This window comes from Panthera pardus, unplaced genomic scaffold (assembly GCF_024362965.1).
Source record: "Panthera pardus isolate Hobbes unplaced genomic scaffold, ASM2436296v1 HiC_scaffold_27, whole genome shotgun sequence".
Taxonomy (NCBI): domain Eukaryota; kingdom Metazoa; phylum Chordata; class Mammalia; order Carnivora; family Felidae; genus Panthera; species Panthera pardus.
This window is the reverse complement of record NW_026526843.1, coordinates 117,476,049-117,495,898: the sequence shown is the minus strand read 5'-3', so window position 1 is coordinate 117,495,898 and position 19,850 is coordinate 117,476,049. Positions and strand designations below refer to the sequence as shown.

The 19,850-nt window shown below is 46.6% G+C and overlaps 1 protein-coding gene across 4 annotated transcripts in view; it reads right to left on the bottom strand.

Annotated features, from left to right (window-relative positions):
• MID1 (midline 1) overlaps nt 1-19,850 on the bottom strand; it is a 547,050-nt gene that overhangs the window by 149,166 nt on the left and 378,034 nt on the right. The gene's annotated exons all lie outside the window — the stretch shown is intronic.

Below are 19,850 nucleotides of genomic sequence, written 5' to 3'. Positions count from 1 at the left end.
CTCAGCCAGCATGATTTCAAGGCAAATCGACCTTTGGATTTCAAAAAAGTGCACGTCGAGCCAAGACTACTTTCTGTGGCACCAGTGGCGTCTTTTTTTTCCCCCCCAAAGAGTGGCCAAAATGATTCTTTTGTGAGAATGATTCCATAAGTATTTTTAAATTTTTGTATAACAGGTTAGCAGGTAACCAACGGGCAGTTTCAAAACTGTCATCTGCGTACCCAGTTCTATGAAAACTCAGCAGCCCAGTATCTGCTGGCCAGGAGGTCCATAACCCCACCCCAGCCCCCCACCTCGGTAGGCCAAGGGCCCGCCTAGTGACACAGGCTGGCTTTAGTCCACTTGTCCTTACTTCGGAGCCCTTCAGTTACGACCCAGCCCAACCTCAGCGCTACTCACTTGGGGTCAGATCATTCTCCGCGGTGGGTGCCGTGCTGGCCGTTGTGGGATGTTGAACAGCGCCGGGGTCTAGGCCCCCTAGACGCCAGTAGCATTCTCATGACAATCAATAATAATCATGCGGGGGGCGGGGGGGGGGACGTAAAATCATGCCAGATTGAGAAGCATTGATGTACCAGCTCTGAGATATTGGTTCTCAAGCCAGAGCGCGCAAGGAAACTTCTGGGGAGATTGCTAAAAATGCAAATCCCAAAGGCCCTGCTCCTGTTCTAAGGGAATCTGATCAATTGCTTTGAGGAGGAGCCTGAGAATAGCATTTCTGACGCACAAAGGACTCCGATTTGCTTTGAGATGTACTGTACGTATCCCTGCCCTAGGTATGCCCTCAGCCCCAGGACATAGGGAGCGACCCCCAGCTGCTGCCATTAAATATCACTCGAGTTAAATCCCAAGGCGCACCTAATTTATCACCTTCAACAAAAGCTTCTCACAACTGCATGTGCCTTCTGCGGTCATCATCTCAAAGGTACATATGAGCTGGAATTTCCTCTCACCATCACCGTGCCCTTTCAAAGTTTCATCCATCTTTCTTCTCCTTTACCCACTCCCCTACCATCATACACGGTCAGATGTCACCACTCTCTGTTGCTTCCCCAGAATGCCCCAAGACGAAGTCATCCCTTCCCTCCTCTATGCTCATAAAGCAGTTTATAGACACCCAGTGGTGTGCTGGCAAATGTTTGACAACCAGCTCTCCAAAATTTAAAAAAAAAAAAAAAAAAAAAAAAAAGGCAAGATTTGTAGTCGCATTTGCCAATTTCCGCGGTGTAAGAACTCGCTCCTTTCCCACCACCAGGACACTGAACAGAGTTAGAAAGGGTGGCGCCGAATCGGCGCTGTGGTCATACACTCTCGTCTCTCTCGTATTAAACTATGCCACGCCGGAGGGTAAGAATGGCGTTCTATTCGTCTCTGTAACCCCAGCCACTTGTAATGTACCCGTTGTGCAGTAGGTGGGCAACCGACATGCATGGGGAGAAAACGCAATGCAACGTGCAGCTCAGACCGGAGTGCATGATGAGAGACCAGCCTTCTGAAACAGAACCTCGGATTCCCGGGTGTATTTGGGAGACACTATATTTTTTATGTTTTTATATGAAGGCATCCCACACGTTTGCATCCACATCTTAACACCATTCGATCAGCTGTAGATTGCAAAGATCTCCAGGAGGAATATAGACAGTAGCCCCTGGGAAGTACAGGAAAGGTAAGAGATGTGGTAATTGATGACGGTTATTTCTACCATCTTCTCCTTATGCACTAAGACAGGAATGCTAACGGTGGTGTCATTAGCAAACACCACTTGCGACTGCCTCCTGTCAGCCAAGCATTTCGCCAGCTTCTTCACCGACGTGCGCCGTTTAATGTCCGCCAAAATACCACAAAGTAGACATCACCGTCGTCAGGCTAAGAATGAGCAGACAAGATCATGGAGGCAAAGTAAGTAGCCCAAGATCGTATTGTTATAAATCGCTGTACCAGGAATCAAGTGTTTGGGATTAGAATTTTTCTGCTTTTCGTTGTAAGACATGCTGTCTCCGGAAGTGTTCGGAAGCTGCCTAAAGAAAGTGGACGGTGTGAAAAATGAAGTCTCCTTCATTTATAAATACGCCAATATAATTTTTAAAAACTTCCAATGAAATAAATGGCCCCTTGGGGGTCGCCCATCGAGCGAACATCAGGTCCGCTCATCGGAAACGGTGTAGGCAAGTCAAGCGAAACAAGGAAAGAAACTTGCTTCACCAAAGGAGAGGATGTCCCCTTCCCCAGTGTGTGATTAACAGCGTTTGCCGATGACAGCTGAAGGGATGTTGTAGTCTTAACGGAGCCTAGATGACAGTCCTGCGTGGTTATGTGCGGGTCTGGTGATAAACAGACCTGCACAGCAAATGGAACAGGTGCCTGGACAGGTGGCCCTGGGCAGGCCCTCCTGGCCATGGATGGATATTAGCATGGCACCTGACAAGTGTGCCACCTCTTTCTGGATTCTATTAGGGTCAAAGCATATGGGATTAGCACTTGTGTGCATAAATAATGGTTGACCGTCAGTAACGTCGTGTGGTTTATTGAAATATGTGTCAGGACACGACATTAAAAGTCAGTGAAAACCAAGCTGAAATGGCCTAATCGGCCACTTGGAAAGCGTGCTTGGTGCAAGTGAAGTCTTTGGGGTCTATGGAAAGAGTGTACTTATTCTCCTGCAGAGGATCCAGGAAGCCAGTTGCTTTATACTGTATATACGTATACATATATAAATATATATATATTGAGGAATACTGTATTCGAGGTAATTCGTGAAGTTGCTTTAAGTTGACAACAACACAGGTCCCTGCTTAGAAAAAAAAAAGGAAGGGGCGCCCCGGTGGCCCAGTCGGTTGAGCGTGCGACTTCGGCTCAGGTCACGATCTCGCAGTTTGTGGGTTCGAGCCCCGCGTCGGGCTCTGTGCTGACAGCTCAGGGCCTGGAGCCCGCTTTGGGTTCTGTGTCTCCCTCTCTCTCTACCCCTTGCCCACTCACACCCTGTCTCTCTCTGTCTCTCTCTCGCAAAAATAAACATTAAAAAACAAAAAAATTTAGAAAAAAAGGAAAATCCCACCTATCATTCTTAGAGCATGTCACCAAAAAGCAAGTTTCTACTCGCTGAGTGCGGGCGTTCATGAAGTGCATTTCTTTCAGTTGGTTGATGGAAGCACTGAGAGATACCAGAAGCACGGGGGGTAATTTGGAGTTCATTTTTGGTGTTAATGTGGCCAGTAAACTGGCTGATGGACTTCGAGCAGACGAACTGACATCTTTAGGTCCAGATTTTTCAGGGGGCAGTTGGGCATATTATGGGCTGAATGTTTGTGTCCTCCCACAATGCTTATGTTGAAATCCTAACCCCTAATGGACCAAGACAGATAAAATCATAAATGGGAAAGGTTTTTTGGTAACTATTGCTTGTATGAATGTTTTGGATGACAGACACTGGAAAGAAGGAAAGAAATCTGTGAATCCAAAAACGGAAGGAATAGACACCCTGTGAGAAACGGTTTCGGAGAACGGAGCCTAAGGACAGACCTGCAGACAGGACGGAGCTGACTAACTGGTCAGGGTTTTCAACGCACTGAACTTGCTATTTCCTCACTTGAAAACTAAGGACGTGAAACAAATCATGCTATTTAAAATTTTAATCATAACTTACTACGTACTAATTCTCTGCGTTTAGGGGTGCCTAGGTTAAGCATCCGACTCTTGAGTTAGGCTCACGTCATGATCTCACGGTTCATGAGTTCGATCCCCATGTTGGGCTCTGTGCTGACAGTGTGGAGCCTGCTTGGGATTCTCTCTCTCCCTCTCTCTCTGCCCCTCCCCCATGCACATGCATGTGCACTCTCTCTCTCTTTCAAAATAAATACATAAACATTTAAAAAATAATAATAATTCTCTGCTTTTAGAGGTGAAACATTCTGACATTTCCTAGTTTTTGTTGATGAACTAAATAGGGCTGATCCCTCATTATTTTCCTCTTAGTAATCTGGTAAAGCTTAATGCATGAACTTGGCAATGGTTTTTATGTACTCCTCCCGCTGTCAAATATTCTCTACACTCCCAATTAAACCTTCTGCTTCATGTCAACGCAATAATATCCTACTTCCCCAAAAGTAATTCTTCAGCTTCCAAGTCATCTGCTTTTTTGCTCCAGTTTTGCGCCTAGATTTGCAAGGAGAAAGTTATTACAATGATTTATTATTTTTTTTTTTTTACTTGCCTTATTAACCCCTTTCCTAGCTTCTGAGGTCGGTAAGGCCTGCGTCAGTCAGGGTTCTCCAGAGAAATAGAACCAGTAGGATATATAACGTACATCTTGGGATTTATTTCAAGGACTTGGCCTGTGTGACTATGAGCACTGGTAAGTTTGACATCCATAGGGCAGGCTGGCAGGAGCTCATCCTACAGTTTTGAGGCCAACTTTCTTCTTCCTCAGGGAAACCTCAGGTTTGCTCTTAAGGCCTTTGACTGATCGGACGAGGGCCCCCCACATTCTCAAAGATCGTGTCCTTTACTTAGAGTCGACTGATTGTGGCTGTCAACCACATCTGCAAATGCCTTCAAAGCAACCCCGAGATCAGAGTTTGATTGAATAACTGCTGACTACAGCCTAGCCAATGGACCGTTGTATATCCCTGATAACAACAAGCACACAGTATATGGTCAATTAGTTAAGAAATGTTTACTGAATCGCTGCAACTAACGATAATTGCAAAACCTCCATCGGTAGAAGGCTCTCTTCTTTATAAATAACGAAATTTTGCTAATAGACTTATCGTGTGCTTCCCAACCACAACACTGGAAGGGAGGAGCTCTAAAATGTTCAAATAAAATGATTTCCAACTGATCATTCTATCCCAAGTCAGACTATTCATCAAATGTCAGGACCGAATGCCGCTACTTTCATAGAAAGACGCCAACATGTTGCATCCCTTCTACTCTTTCTTTGGAATCTACTCAAAGATGTGTTTTAGCAAAAGGAGGGAATTAAACCAGGGAAGATATGGCAACGGGTCTCAGAAGCAGAGAAACCAACATGAAGAGAAGTGAAGACGATAGTTGGGGCGGTCTTAGAAAGCCCCTGTCTGAGCTATAGCAGGATGATGGAGAACTCCCGGACAGAGGTCTCCGGGGGGCTGGGGGGATGATACTGATGGATCACATTTGAGGATGAACAGGTGCACGTAGATATAAGCAAAAGGTGGCACTATCATTAATTCCAGGAAGAGCAAAAGAATGCCCATAGAAGGAAGCACAGTCCTAAAACACTCCTGAAATCAGGAGTGATCTCTGATACAGAGACCGAGGCAGAGGCTACTGGCAGCCAATCCAATACCCAGCTTCCCCTTGTTTCTTTCCAACAGAGCTTCAATGTATTTGGTGGCAGAAATGTGCCGGACCGAAGAACATTTCCCCGTCTCCCTTGCAGGTGTGGCTGGTGATGTACAACTATATGGCCAATGGAATTTTCATAGAAGCTGCTGTGGAAGGCTTCTGGGAAAGCTCTTAAAAGAGATGCACGGTTTGCCCTTCGCGGTTCCCAATTTCCCTACCGGGAATATGGATGCGACATCTGAGGGGCTGGGGCCATTCTGGAACCATGAGAGGGACGGAACAAGTGGTAAAGCTGGAAAATAGTAAAGGCAGAAGGGTCCTGGATTCCTGAGGACATCTTAGAGTCTCTGAATGAGCCCTGAACTCCATGTTCTGTGAGAAAAATAAATTGCTGGGGTGCCTGAGTGGCTCAGTCAGTTAAGCATCTGACTCTTGATTTCGGCTCGGGTCATGATCTTACGGTTTGTGGGATCGAGCCCTGCATCGGGCTCTGTGCTGACTGCACCTGGGCAGAGCCTGCCTGGGATTCTCTCTCTCTCTCTCTCCCTCTCTCTCTGCTCCCTGCTCTCTCTCTCTCTCAAAATAAACAAGCAATTTAAGAACAAAGAAAAATATGGGGCACCCGGGGGGCTCAGCCAGTTGAGCGTCCGACTTGGGCTCAGGTCATGATCTCAAGGTTCGTGAGTTGAGTCCCACATCGGCCTCTCTGCTGTCAGTCCGGGGCCCGCTTCAGATCCTCTGCCCCCCTCTCTCTCTCTGCCCCTCCCCCACTCATGCTCACTCTCTCTCTCTCTCTCTCTCAAAGATAAATAAACATTAAAAAATAAAGAAAAAGAAAAAGAAATTGCTAATTCTTTCCGATCCTATGCGGGATGTTAAAGATACGGTCTAAAATTCATAAACCAAGAAACAGCAATAAAAGCATGTTACAGGAAATATGAAAGTACATATCAGAGGAAATCTTTATGAGTTGAAAGCGATTGCTCCCAGAATGGAGTGGTGGTTTTCATTACAAGTCGTTCATATATTTGCACTTTGAACATGGATTACTTTGATACAAATTAAAAATAATTAAAAATAAACAAGAAGATACTCCGCGGTGATTAAATCAATTTCTCGGCCCTTGAACTCACTTCCTGTATCAGCAGTGTGTTATGATTATCTGGCCCATAGTTAACCAAAGAGTCAGGGTAGAGCATTCGAGAAGTTACGTGCCTGATGGCGCATTTTGAACCTCAAGGGCAATGTCACCATGTCACGCACATATGATCTGATTGGCATTTCCTCTTTCCCCCACCACAGATTTAATTTGCTCAGAGTTTATGACTGATTTGCCATGTAGGGTGGGAAATACGCATATTAAGACAGCCTTGATCCAAACTGCTTTAGACTAACATTCTTTCAGAATCAAGGCAACCCTGATGCCTTAATAATTGGTTAGACTAATTTAAAAAAACAACAACAATTTTTCTTTTTATTCCTAACTGGCATCATCCTTGATTTAAATTCATTTTTAAAAACTGGGTTTAAGTATGGCAGGAAATAACTGGTTACTGTTCTTTATATTATTACCACGTTACTTCTTATTCTTTTCTCTCTCTCATTTTTCTTGCATAAGAAACGGGTTAGTCTCTCAAACCTTTAATATTTTAATACTCAAAGCTGATTTTTAAATTAGCCTTAGAGATGAAAAACAACATTCACTTATGTGATTCAGATCTCAGTTTTTATATGTTAGGAACAAACAAATCAGGCTGGTTCTTTGATAATCACATGGACAGAAGGTGAATAGAAATTTTAATCAAAAGAAGCTTTGAACAGGATTTGCGCTCCTTGCTTGTAAAAAGACAATGCTTTATCCTTTAGATTGACACTTCTCAAATGCACAGAAAGACTGCAGGCATGGCTGTATTTTTCTCCCCCTGATTGGCAGAAGCCCTCTCCCACTCCACACATAATATCTATACTTGGATTCAAGATGGCGGAAAAGATAAAAGCTACTTCAGAATCATGGTTTACATGTCTCTTTCCTCTGCTAGACACAGATGAGGGTGTTTTTCTGCTCTCTTTTCATAGCCAAGAAAATAATAGTTGCTCTCATTTCCTTATAACTGGATGGCTCATCATGGGTTTCTCCTCTGCTGGGAACCACTTATGAAAATTCACACATACTGAGATCGGCTTTCCTATACTATTCCCCCGATGCAATATGCAAGATAAACATATTGAGTCGCGGCAAGGAAAAAAAAGGCAAACGTTGAGTATCAGTGCCTTAGCTTTCTCCATATTTACTGAAGAGCTCTTTTAAATGTCTGGGAAACTGCATTCAAATGAAGCTTCGTTTTCGTTCTCCTTCGATTTAGTAATTTACAAAAGGAAAGGCTTATACTGTTTGTCTATTTTATAAATGTGCTATCTATTTTTTGTTTAAAAAATTTTTAATGTTTATTTATTTTTGAAAGAGAGACAGACCGTGAGCAGGGGAGGGGCAGAGAGAGAGGGAGACACAGAATCCGAAGCAGGCTCTAGGCTCTGAGCTGTCAGCACAGAGCCCGACGTGGGGCTCGAACCCATGAACTGTGAGATCATGACCTGAGCCGAAGTCGGACGCTCAACCGACTGAGTCCCCCAGGTGCCCATGGTGCTGCTATTTAAAATAATTTCAATGTGAGTGATTTAAATAACGTCATACACTGACCAAGATAACCGTACTCTTATTTGTAGCTTTATCTGTGTTCTATCCGAAAGCCCTACCGATATTTCTCCTAAACTCCCATCTGTGTGGGGGAAAAGATAATTTCGTTATGGTCATCTCTAGAAACCAACCAACTGGCTCTACTTATCTTCAACTGGGCAAACTAATCTAACCCAATTAAAGGGATCTAAAACCAGCTGCTCTAGGAGGTCTAACTTAGTTAAACCTTAAATTAAAAAGTGGACACCCGCACTAAAGGGATGTGCTATCGAATACAATAGAGACCAGCAGGAGGGACTTGTGCTGAGTGGAAAGAGAGGAAATGAAAGGAGTCCCGGATCTGTCATGGCGAGACCGGTTATGCGTTCGGCCTTCTTGAAAATGGAGCACGTTTCTGATGTGTACAGGACTCCCATCTCTCTGACTCCACAACTCACGCTCTTTCCAGAACGTGGCGCTGCCACCCCGGTCCCAGATGCGGCTCTCCCATGGAAAGAGGCATCAAAACCCAGCATGCCAGCGCATGCCTCACCGCAACACTCCCTCATCCCCTGTGCCTCCTTCAGGGGTGTCTGGGATTCACCGCGTGGATTGCCATTCGGTTCTGAAATCACCAACCTCAATACGCCTCCCAAAGTATCTCACGCTGCACCTTCGAGATAAGTTTACTTATCCTGTAAACACCTTCAGGAACGTACTTTGAGTGTATCTTTGAAAACACACTGGAGAACTCTTACGATTTCTATTTACCTTTAACGGTTTTCCAACCTGGGGATGGGTTCATTTGATCACCTGTAGGTAGGGGGAAAAAACCCACACACGTGCCTGCCGATGGCGTATTCCTCGTGGAAAAAGGTGGTACTGTTGTGCTACGCAGGGCAGGGTATGAAATTTTAGGGCCATTTCTCTAGGACTGTAAATGAGGTTTTTCCTTCTTCATTCAGAATTTCTCAAAGGCTTTCCCATCGGAATACGTCTCTGTGATTCATTTCCACAGTTAGGAACACGGCCCGTAGAGGATCTTGCCTTGTTCAAAACTAATTAGTGCATCAGTGATTTAGCCATTGATCTCATTAGCCACATACAGATATCTGTAGATCCCTACGAATTGATTTTCGTCACTCCCAGGGCATCCAAAGACCTCGAGCGTAAAGACAAGGACTTCCTGCAAGAAAAAAAGGCTGAGGACTCTCATGCCTTAACGTCGTGCTAACAAAGAAGCAATGGCGTGCCTTCTCTATGCCTGTACGGTCAGTCATTCATTCAGCAAGTATTTGTGGAGTGCTTACTACCTGCCACGCATCGTTTTAGGTGCTGGAGAGGCAGGCAGACAGGTCCAAACAGGCCGAGGGCTGCCCTCATCGGCACACCTTCTAGTGGAGGGAGATAGACGAACAAATCAACAAATAAAGCGTGTCTGAGGGCGACAGAGGTTCTGGTAAGGGGGCAGGGAGCCTGTGCTGGTTGAAGCCGAGTGAGCGAGGGTGACGGTGGTAGGAGCTGGGTCTCAGGAACATGAGCGCGTGAGTGTGTGTGTGTGTGTGTGTGTGTGTGTGCATGCGCGTTGGGGGGGCGGCGGTTGCAGGTTGCGTAGTGTCTAGTAGATCTCCGGAAGAGTTCTGGGTTTCCTTCAGAGCAAGGTGGGGGGAGACTCTGAGGCTTGGACACCGAGGAGTGACAACAGCCAGTCGACACTTTAGAGTTCAGTGTGACCGCCGGGCCCTATTGGGCAGAAGGAAGGTCGCTGAGGAAGCTGTTTTGGTCAACCAGGGCCCCCGGGTCAGAGATGGTGATGGACGGGGCTGGGCGCGGAGGAGGAGACGTCGAGGCTCGGGTGGACGCTGGTTGTGTTGGGACCGTAGAGCCGATGGGATGGCTGGTGGGGCGGATGTGTTAAGGAGTGGACACTAGGATGACTTCCCAGTTCTCTTCTGGGACAGCTGAGAAAACGGAGCCACCATTGACTGACCTGCACACCACTGCTGGGGGGGCCGGGGGTGGGGGGTGGGGAAGCCGTTTGGAGGAGGGCCCCTCTCCCTGCGACACTCCCCTGTGGGAGGGGCCGTGCGGCGGCACTGTAAAACCGTCCCGATGAAAAGAAGGTCCAGGGATGTGTGAAGCAAGCCACGGTTTCTACCACACATGGCAAAAAACATTGCCCGTAAATACGTGATCTGTTATTCCCAACCAGTGCAGTATGGCAATGTGGCGAGGAGCACCGATCCCAGAAAGAGCCTCAGTCCAAGTATCAACTTTGTCCTTTAATGACTGTGTGAATACGGCCCATCTGCTTATTCTCCCTCAACATTACTGTGATTTGAATAAAGCGATTTGTTTTTTTTAATTTTTTTTCTTAATGTTTTTATTTATTTTTGAGACAGAGAGAGACAGAGCATGAGCAGGGAAGGGGCAGAGAGAGAGAGGGAGACACAGAATCGGAAGCGGGCTCCAGGCTCTGAGCCATCAGCACAGAGCCCGATGCAGGGCTCGAACTCACAGACTGTGAGATCATGACCTGAGCCGAAGTCGGACGCTCAACCGACTGAGCCACCCAGGCGCCCCTAAAGCGATTTGTTTAAACATAATATTATTTAACATTTACCGAGGGCCTACTGAATGCCAGCCACTTGTGAGCACGTCAAATTCTCCTTTACCCCTATGAGAATAGGTCCTAATATCATTCCCATTTCCCAGGAGTGAAAACTGAGGCACAGGGAGGCAAAGTGACTTGCTGAGATCATAAAGCTAGGAGGCCGCAGATCCTCGTGTACACATTCAGGCCGACTGGCCCCTGCAAACCTGCTCTTAACCACAGAACTATGAGAGTGCAGTGCAGCGTAAAGGCTCAAAAACTGTAGCTTGTATTATGATGAGGTAACTACCAAAACAATAGAAATGCCCGATGGTCACTCGTAAAACCCTACTCATAATCATCGCCTCAGTTTCGATCTGTACCTCACTTTCTCCCGCTCTATGTGGGGTACACAGCCTGTGCATGGCGCAAACTCTGCTGAGAAAATCAGAACAGAGCATCGTTAGAAAATTCCCTTTAGAAAAATGCCCAGGGGGCGCCTGGCGGGCTCAGTCAGAAGAGCCTGTGACTTTTGATCTCAGGGTTGTGAGTGTGCACCCCAAGTTGGGAGTGGAACCTACTTAAAATAAGAAACATAAAACAGAATCGCCCAGGGCATGGGAGTCCTGAAGAGTCAGAAAACTCATCGGAAGCGTGCAAATGTGGGCTTCTCGCTGTCGTTAGTGACATTTAAGACTAAAAGTTACTTACGTGATTTCCAGATACGGAACAGGAAACAATTGCTCAGACGCGCTGGCCAGTAGGGGCGGGGGGTGGGGGTGGGGCGGCGGTGATACCCGGTTGCTGTCACTTTCCGCCCCATCTGAATCCCAGAAGTCTCGCCTCTGCCCCAACGTGCTTGCAGGTGGGACTGTTCTGAGCCTCTACGCCCACCTTCTTCCAATCAGTCACGTCCTCCGGCCTAATGAGTTTCTAAGACTAGTTTTCATTTTATTTAAAGGGCAAGTTTCCAGATGTGTTTTAAAATTAATCAGTGCTGGGGTGCCTGGGTGGCTCAGTCGGTTGAGCGTCCGACTTCGGCTCAGGTCACCATCTCTCAGTTCGTGAGTTCGAGCCCGGTGTGGGGCTCTGTGCCGCCAGCTCGGAGCCTGGAGCCTGCTTCGGATGCTGTGTCTCCCTCTCTCTCTGCCCCTCCCATGCTCCCGCTCTGTCTCTGTCTCTCAGTAATAAATGCACATTAAAAAAAAATCAATCAGTGCTAGTAATGAAAGAAAACATTATTCCTGAAGCTTCTAGCAAATACATTCCAGCACCGAAAACACTTTGGTCGCACTCACGTATCTAAAAAAAATTTAAGCGGACTATGCCACACCTATTTCTTGCTGTGTATCTCGGCAAGTCGGTGTCCTTATTTGCACACTGAAAGCATCAGTTGACTTGGCTGCCCTTTGAAACCAACTGGAAGAGATTGAAAAGATATTGCTGACTGGGTCCCCAACCCCCCCCCCCCCCACCCCAGACTCTGATTTAATTGCTCTGGGCTGGGTCGGGGTGGGGAGATTGTTTTTCAAGCTCCCCCCGGGGGAATTAGAATGAGCAGTCCAAGGTTGAGAACCACAGGTTGGTCTAGATCAGTGGTTGTCAAAGTTTAGCCTGCGTCAGAATCCCCTGGAGGGCTTGTTAAAACACAATTACCGGCCCGCCCTGGAGTCTCTGATTGGGCAGGTCTGGAGTGGGGCCTGGAAATTTGCATTTCTGACAAGTTCCCAGGTGGCGGGTTTGGAAACCTCTTCTCTATATCAGGGGTCCGCAAACTGCGGCCCTCAGGCCAACTGTGGTCGGTGGAGAACGGTTTTCAACACTTTCCAATGGTTGAAAAAAAAAAAAAAATCGAAAGCATTCTGTTTCAGGCCATGGGAAAAGTATATGAATTTCCAATTCCAGGGTCCATAAATAAAGTTTTATTGGAAGGCAGCCACACCCACTCATTAAACCAAGCTGGGGCCTGTGTGGCTTCGTGCTCGACTCTGAAGCCTGGCCTGACAATGGTTGACACTGGAGCTTGGTGTGTTTACCTCGTGAAGCAGGTCCGAATATGTATGCCACCCCAAAATACGCCACTTTGGCGTCGGGATTATTTTGAGCTAAAGGCAACTGAGAACCGGGGCGCCTGACCGGCTCAGTCAGTGGAGCATCCAGCTCTTGATCTCGGGGTTGTGAGTTCGAGCCCCATGCTGGGTGTAGAGATTACTTCAAAATAAAATCTTAACAAATAAAGGCAACTGAGAACCACGGGGGAGAAGAGTGATTTTTTTTTTTTTTGGTTTATTTATTTATTTTGGGGGGGGAGGCAGAGAGAGAGGGGGAGAGAGAGAATCCCAAGCAGGCTCCGCGCCGTCAGCGCAGAGCCCGATGCGGGGCTCGAACTCACGAACCGTGAGATCATGACCTGAGCCCAGATCAAGAGTCCGGTGCACGACTGACTGAGCCACCCAGGCGCCCTGAGAAGAGTGATTCTTATCACCAAAGACGGGGTGTGAACACCAAGATGTTTGCATAAACAGACCATTCTAATATAGCCCTTATCTTCCATTAGTTCCTTCACGTATCTTCTCGTCATTTCCCCACATTTTATCATTCCTTGTAGCCCAATCCCTCTTTTCTTTGTGAAAAGGGTAGACAAGGCTTGGAGTCTCGCGGCTTCTTTGCGTTTTGCTCCTTTTCTGTGAAGTCTTGCGCATATACGTAGTGAAAAATTGTGGGCCTTTTGTCCTGTTAATCTGACTTTTGTTAGTTTCATTCACAGGCCCCAGCGACTAAACCTAAGAGAGGGGAGGGAATGGTTTCCCGGCCTGACACTCCTTACCCAAGAGATGGGAGAAGTTGAGGTTTTCAGCCTCCGTTCTAAAGTCCCCCTGTGCCTTCTCTCCATTGGTCGACAGATATCATAGAAGCTCGACTCCTGGTTTCTCCCCGCAGCCCTGACAGAGTGGCCTTTCATGTGGTCAGAGAGGGCCTCTTGGAAACAGCATGACTTAGGTCCCCTCACAGTACAAACACTGGACTTTGACATGATCCTATATCCTTTCTGGTAACAAATACCCAGGAAATGACCACCAAAGATCTCTACACAGCACAAACCTCAGGACATACCCACCATATATGCTATGGAGGGCTGCTATGTATTCCTAACCATCTGAAACCCAAAAAGTTATTTCATGGCTTTTTTTTTTTTCTTTGAGGGTGGGGGGAGGGGCAGAGAGAGAGGGAGACACAGAACCCGAAGCAGGCTCCAGGCTCCGAGCTGGCGGCACAGAGCCCCACGCCGGGCTCGAACTCACGAACCGAGAGATCGTGACCTGAGCCGAAGTCGGACGCTCAACCGACTGAGCCACCCAGGCACCCCTATTTGATGGCATTTTAATGAAAGCCTGATACGTAAGAATTCTCTGGTGATAAGGCATGAAAACACACTCTACTGGAAATAAGCACGTAAGTTGTAAAACTTTCTTAAAAGCCCCTTCCCCTCCTGAATCATGCCCCTAATTAAATTCAAACCCGAGTAATATCATCCACGGTTAACTAACATGGTTTTATTTCTCCCTGCTTCTCTGAAAAGATGTGTATCCTTTCAGGTAACTATTCCCTTGACAAAAAGGTTGCCATGGATACATTTTTTTTTTTTAATTGAATGCTGGTATTTTAAAGCCTGTGCAATTTAGTGAGGTATACCTGGCCTGAGGGTTATACTCATTTAAGTGCCTGCCTTTAACACTAACAATTTTATCTTAATACAGTTGCTCCGTGCATTTGACATGTGGTGTTCAGGAGTAGTTGGAAATGGCGTGGGAGTTCCTGAAGGAAAAGCAAGTAAGACACATATCACCCGGCCCACCTAACTGCACTTGAATCAGCGGATGCTTCACTCGCCTGGAATTTGTCTGTTCTCGGCATGTTTAATAATGAGTCATGCAATGCATTTGCAAGGCTCCCAGGGCCCCGGGGCCACGTGACGATCCTCTGCGCCTAAGTCCCTCGTCTTTGTTCAGACAGGCTGCTAATGCGTCCCACAAAGCTGACCTAATGCTACTACAGTGGCTCTATTTTTCTTCGATGGCTCAGCTTGAACGTGATATTTAGGAAGTCGACTGTCAGGCATGCAAATCGAGAGAAAAATATGCCATATTAAATCATGACGGTTTAATAAGGTATTACTCATGGGCCAGTGACTTCTGGTTCTCTCCTTAGTAGGGGCGAGTTGAAAAGCGGAACCGGCCACGGAGAAGGAATGTTGCATTTTCAGAATTCCACCTTCCCCACAGCATTGAGTGAAATACACTCCAATATCCGTAGTATGGCTGCCGTCATTCTACCTGAACATACCAGCCGCCTTACGTCCTACTTTAGCCGTAGGACATATTAGGTGGGGATGACCACCTTTATGATTACACTTAGGTGAGATAATCACTCCAAATATCATTCCCAAAACATTCCACAGGCTTCTAATGATTGTTCCACTCCATGAATACAATGGCACCAAACACTTAGGAATGTTTCATGGTATCTCAAGAATTTCTTTTCAGAGCAAAAAAAAATTGAGAGATTCTTCCTTTACTACAGACAGAAATGAATCAAACGGGTATCCATTTTCCTTCGGTTCAGTTGCTTTTGTTTCTGTCATCCATAGAAAAGGAAGCACATTTAAGAAGACATATTTCAATTACACCCTTTTCGATCAGACGTGGCACTTTGCACACCGAAAGGTCCGGAATTCAAGAACTGCAGTGCTGAAATGCATTGATGACTTTGCCCGCCGCCAAACTATTAATTTGGTAACTTATTCTCCTGGAAGTACACTAATTAGGGTGATATGTTAACAGTAACACAAAACCAGTTGTTTTCCATGGGTTGATCGTAGTTTGCCACAAGCATGCCTCTGCTCGAAAAGACCGAAAACAATTTCACATGAAGAAACTGGTTTCCTTCTTCAGTCAACAATTTAAATCAGCGCTTAGTTGTCGAAGATTAAATGCAAAATGTATTAAAGGCACCGAAACCATTTTTAATCCTTCTTACTTAACTACAGATACTCTTTTATTTAATTTTTGGTTTCTTTTGTTAGATAAAGAGAAAGACTTAAAAGAAAGGAGAAAGGCAAAGATTTCCAAAAACAAAAACAGAGAGAAGAGCATGAAAGCAAGTATAGAAACCATGTGGAAGTAAGTATTGTGGGATAAAGGTTTTCAAAACAATCTTCAGGAATCGTCTTTGAAAATACAGTAACAGAGAAAAAATGAAAAATTAGCAGATGCCAGTAGGAAAGTCTGGCCCAATTCTCGTTTACTTAAGAGAAATCGAACAAGATTAAGCGTTTAAAAATAGAGGAGGGCAAAACAGTCATGTGTAGTTTTTGTCTTCCTCCAGTGCCTCCTCTTCGCTATAATTAATCATTTACTCCAAGAGCAGACCACCGGGGAACCGCATTGAGCTAGGACAATTCAAAGCCATGGAAGCCAGATCAGGCCTTACGGGTTTCCCCATTGGGGTTGGGACCCGAGCGAAAGGAAGATAATGGTCTCAGAGCAGCCTCTGGTGGCTAAATGTCAAAAGCTCAAGAAGTCAGAGGCCACCTCACTGGTGTTCTTAAGACTTTGTGCAAATGGAAGTTACTATTTAAACAACGTTAAGCCCAAGCCCAAGCCCGTAGCCCAGAAGTGACTTGGTCAGAACTGAGATTAATTCATTGGTCTCAAAGACTATCTCGGATAAGGTGGAGTTTTGATGCTGACACACCGGGCTATTCAGACAACAGGTACCATTGCCCTTATAGTTGGACGTCAAACGGTGTTACATACAAAATTATCTCCAACTTTCCGAGTATCTCAAATAAATGGTGGGCTAGTGATGACTGACACCTGAAATTAATTTAAAAAAATTTTTTTAATGTTTATTTATTTTTTGAGAGAGAGAGAGAGAGACAGCAGGGGAGGGGCAGAGAGACAGGGAGGCAGAATCCAAAGCAGGCTCCAGGCTCTGAGCTGTCAGCAGAGCCCGACACAGGGCTCGAACCCATGAGCCGTGAGATCGCGACCTGAGCCGAAGTTGGACGCTTAACCCACTGACCCGCCCAGGCCCCCCTGAAATTCATTTCAATTTTTAAGCAGTTTTAATTTTTAAGCAATGGCCATTTTAAAGCAATCTAAATATTTTCAATTCTCAAAAAGCTCTGCGTATGAGTGCGGGTGTGTGTGGACGTGGACGCGTGCCCTCTGTCCGTTAGAAGTATTTGGGCACGTTTTCTTGTCACAGCTTTCCCAGCTGGAAGACATCTGTTTAGGACAGAGGCCCATAAATTCCATCTGGCAGACTCCCCGTTGAGCCATCTCATCTGGGATGTTTCTAAGGGCCCCTCTTCCAAAGTCTGAATCCTAGGACGCCACCTGTGTCAAGCGTCACGTCCAAAAAAGTGCTGCCATCTGCAGCATCATTTCTGAGTACCTCACACTGACACGGTAGGTCAGCATGTTCTGTTCAAAAATCCAATCTTTGCAACTCTTTTGTCAACCCAAAAGTGTTCTGCAATCAAAATTGGATTTTTTAAAAGCAAGCACAGAGCATCATGAGCAAACGCACTGAGCGGAAGTGGCAAAGGAAGGACAGAGTTCTCTTATAGAAAGAAGGGCAATTAGCACGCAATCATTGACTGCTGTTTGTTATGTACCAAGCACTTAGCTATGCACCTGAATAACATTAACTCATTAAAGCGTGTCCCTTAAAACCACACTCATGAAAGAATGCTGTTGCCTACTCTGAGTAACAAAAGAATCAACTCTTGGGGCACCTGGGGGGGACTCAGTCAGTTAAGCGTCTGACTCTTGATTTCCGCTCAGGTCATGATCTCGAGGTTCATGGGTTCGAGCCCCGAGTTGGGCTCCACGCTGATAGCATGGAGCCTGCTTGGGATTCTCTCCCCCCCCCCCTCCCGCCGCCTCTCCCCCACTGGTGCTTGTGTGCTCTCTTGCTCTCTCTCTCTCTCTGTTTCTCAAAATAAATGAACTTAAAAAAAAGAGAATGAACTCCTAAGGAAAAAATGTGGCGCTTAAACTTCAGTAGGAGACCCTTCCTTTATTCTTCCTCTCAGCTCACTATTTTCACCTTCCCTAGGGTCTTGGGCCCAGTCTCAACCTTATCTTTACTCCCTCCCTCCATGACGCTTCTTTGTCATTACACGTATGTTTCAGTATCGGAACAGCTGAATGTTCAATTGTTCCGATACTCAAATATTTTACGTAGATGAGTATCGGAATTTATCGATCTCTAAATTCAAATGTTTGAGAATCGGGATAATGGAACATTCAACCGGCGGCGGTGCGAGAACCCAAGTTCGAGCCAGTCTCGGTCTGGCCACGAGGTCCCGTTGTGAATTCTCTGCCCTTGATGAGTTCCTTTTCAGCATTTGTCAGGTAACCTAATTAGTATAGCTCAGCTATTCTTAGCTCCAGAACAGGGTCCAAAGTTCCCATGACAGTCACAGAGCACAATTTTCAAGCATGACACAAAAACGTTCCTCCCTTCCAACCTCAGAAAGTGAAAGATGCACAGATGACAGGTGGAAATAGTTGGTCTCCGAAGCCCAGTTTGCCTGCAAACCTCTCTTGCTGTCCTGATTCCAGTGACACTCGCTGTCTGCCATCACTCATTGAATCGTGGATCCCGTTCTATCTTGCATTAGCCTCTCTGTGGTTATCACCCTTCTTGAAGCCACACATCTCTTTCGAACTTCTTCCCAAATGCTGCGGGGACAACCGCACGACAGTCTGCTCTCCGGCTTTTGGGCCACAGCCACGTGTGAAGGTGAGACGGTACAATGTGACCGAAGGCCCGGCTGCACAGGGAGTCAGGAGGGCTGGCTCCCGTTCCCTCCGCGCCACCGGCAAGCTTTGTGCCCTGGGGCGCTCTGGTTACCTTCTCAGGGTCTCAAAATCCTCAGGGAGGCAGCGAGGGGCTGGACTCCACTCAGATAAACCGCTGGAGTTTACTGAACGCCACATTGCAGGCCTCGGAGGCGCCACGTCAAGCCTCACGTTGCTATCTCTTCCTCCCACTGCCGCCACGGTACCAACTCTGCGTGGGCTTCAGCCAGTTTCCCTCGGGTGTGGCTGACAGCGTCTTGCCTCTGCGTGTACCAAGGATGTCTCGATTCCTGCTCTGGGGCTTTTCCAACAGGGCATGAGCCTCCTACGGCTCAGCTCTCCTGGAAGCACAGCGCAGAAGCTCAGGGGTTCACTCTCACGGGGCCGCCCAAGGCCGAGGGGGTACAGGAGCCTCTTGTCCCCAAGGGAAGTCCTGAGACGCATTCGGTAAGCTCCTCCGAACACTCCCTGGGAAGAACCTTCGTTGCCCACGTGGGAGCGGCCAACTCGACGATGCCTTTGGGCTGGCTCTCTCACCGTCTCCGACACGTCCCAGTCCTGCATGGCTGCTCCCTGAGAGCACTTCCCACGCAGCCTTCCGGCAAGGAGGCCGCCTTCAGGATCTGCTCCGGGGGGACCCAGGCTAAGAGAAGTGCCTGCTCTACATCAGACATGTGCATCCTTTCCCGCTCTCAATTGTGATGGCCCTGCAATTGCTTGCTGGCAGAGTTCGCTCCTGCCCAGTGGTCCCCGTAATAAGAACAGGCTGGGACGAGGCTGAGTGGCCAGGATAACTGAAAATTACTTCCAGCTTTTTGCCTGACTTCAAGAGGCCACTGGGCATGCGGTTCTGGTACAGTCCCAGGGTGTATTTGGCCATATCACATGGCGACCTAATATAAGTGGAAGGGAACTGTAACAGGGAGCAATTTACACAGAAATAGGCTAATGAGAAAGACCCAGAAACCGCTCCTCTTTCTTTCCACTCCCGGATGTTAAGGAAGACGTTAAGGGAAGGACATTTTCACCTGAATTTCTGCTGAGAACAGGAGAAGTTTTAAAGGGCAGGAGAAAAATTTCTGAAAACCACATTTTTGCATGTTGCCTAAAATGAGAGATGTGTGTCAACTCTCTCTATAGCACAGAACCAAGGGACATCAACAGTTGTTGGGGGTGGGTATTCTTTGTCAATTAAGTTTGGAAACCATGTTAAGCACTTTTTTTTTTTTCATAAAGGGCAAGTTTTCTCTGAGCCCTGATTTTATTTTATTAATTTTTTCCCTTATGTTTATTTATTTATTTTGAGAGAGAGAGAGAGAAAGAGAGAAAGTGAGGGAGGCGCAGAGAGAGAGGGAGAGGAAGAATCCCGAGCAGGCTCCAAGCT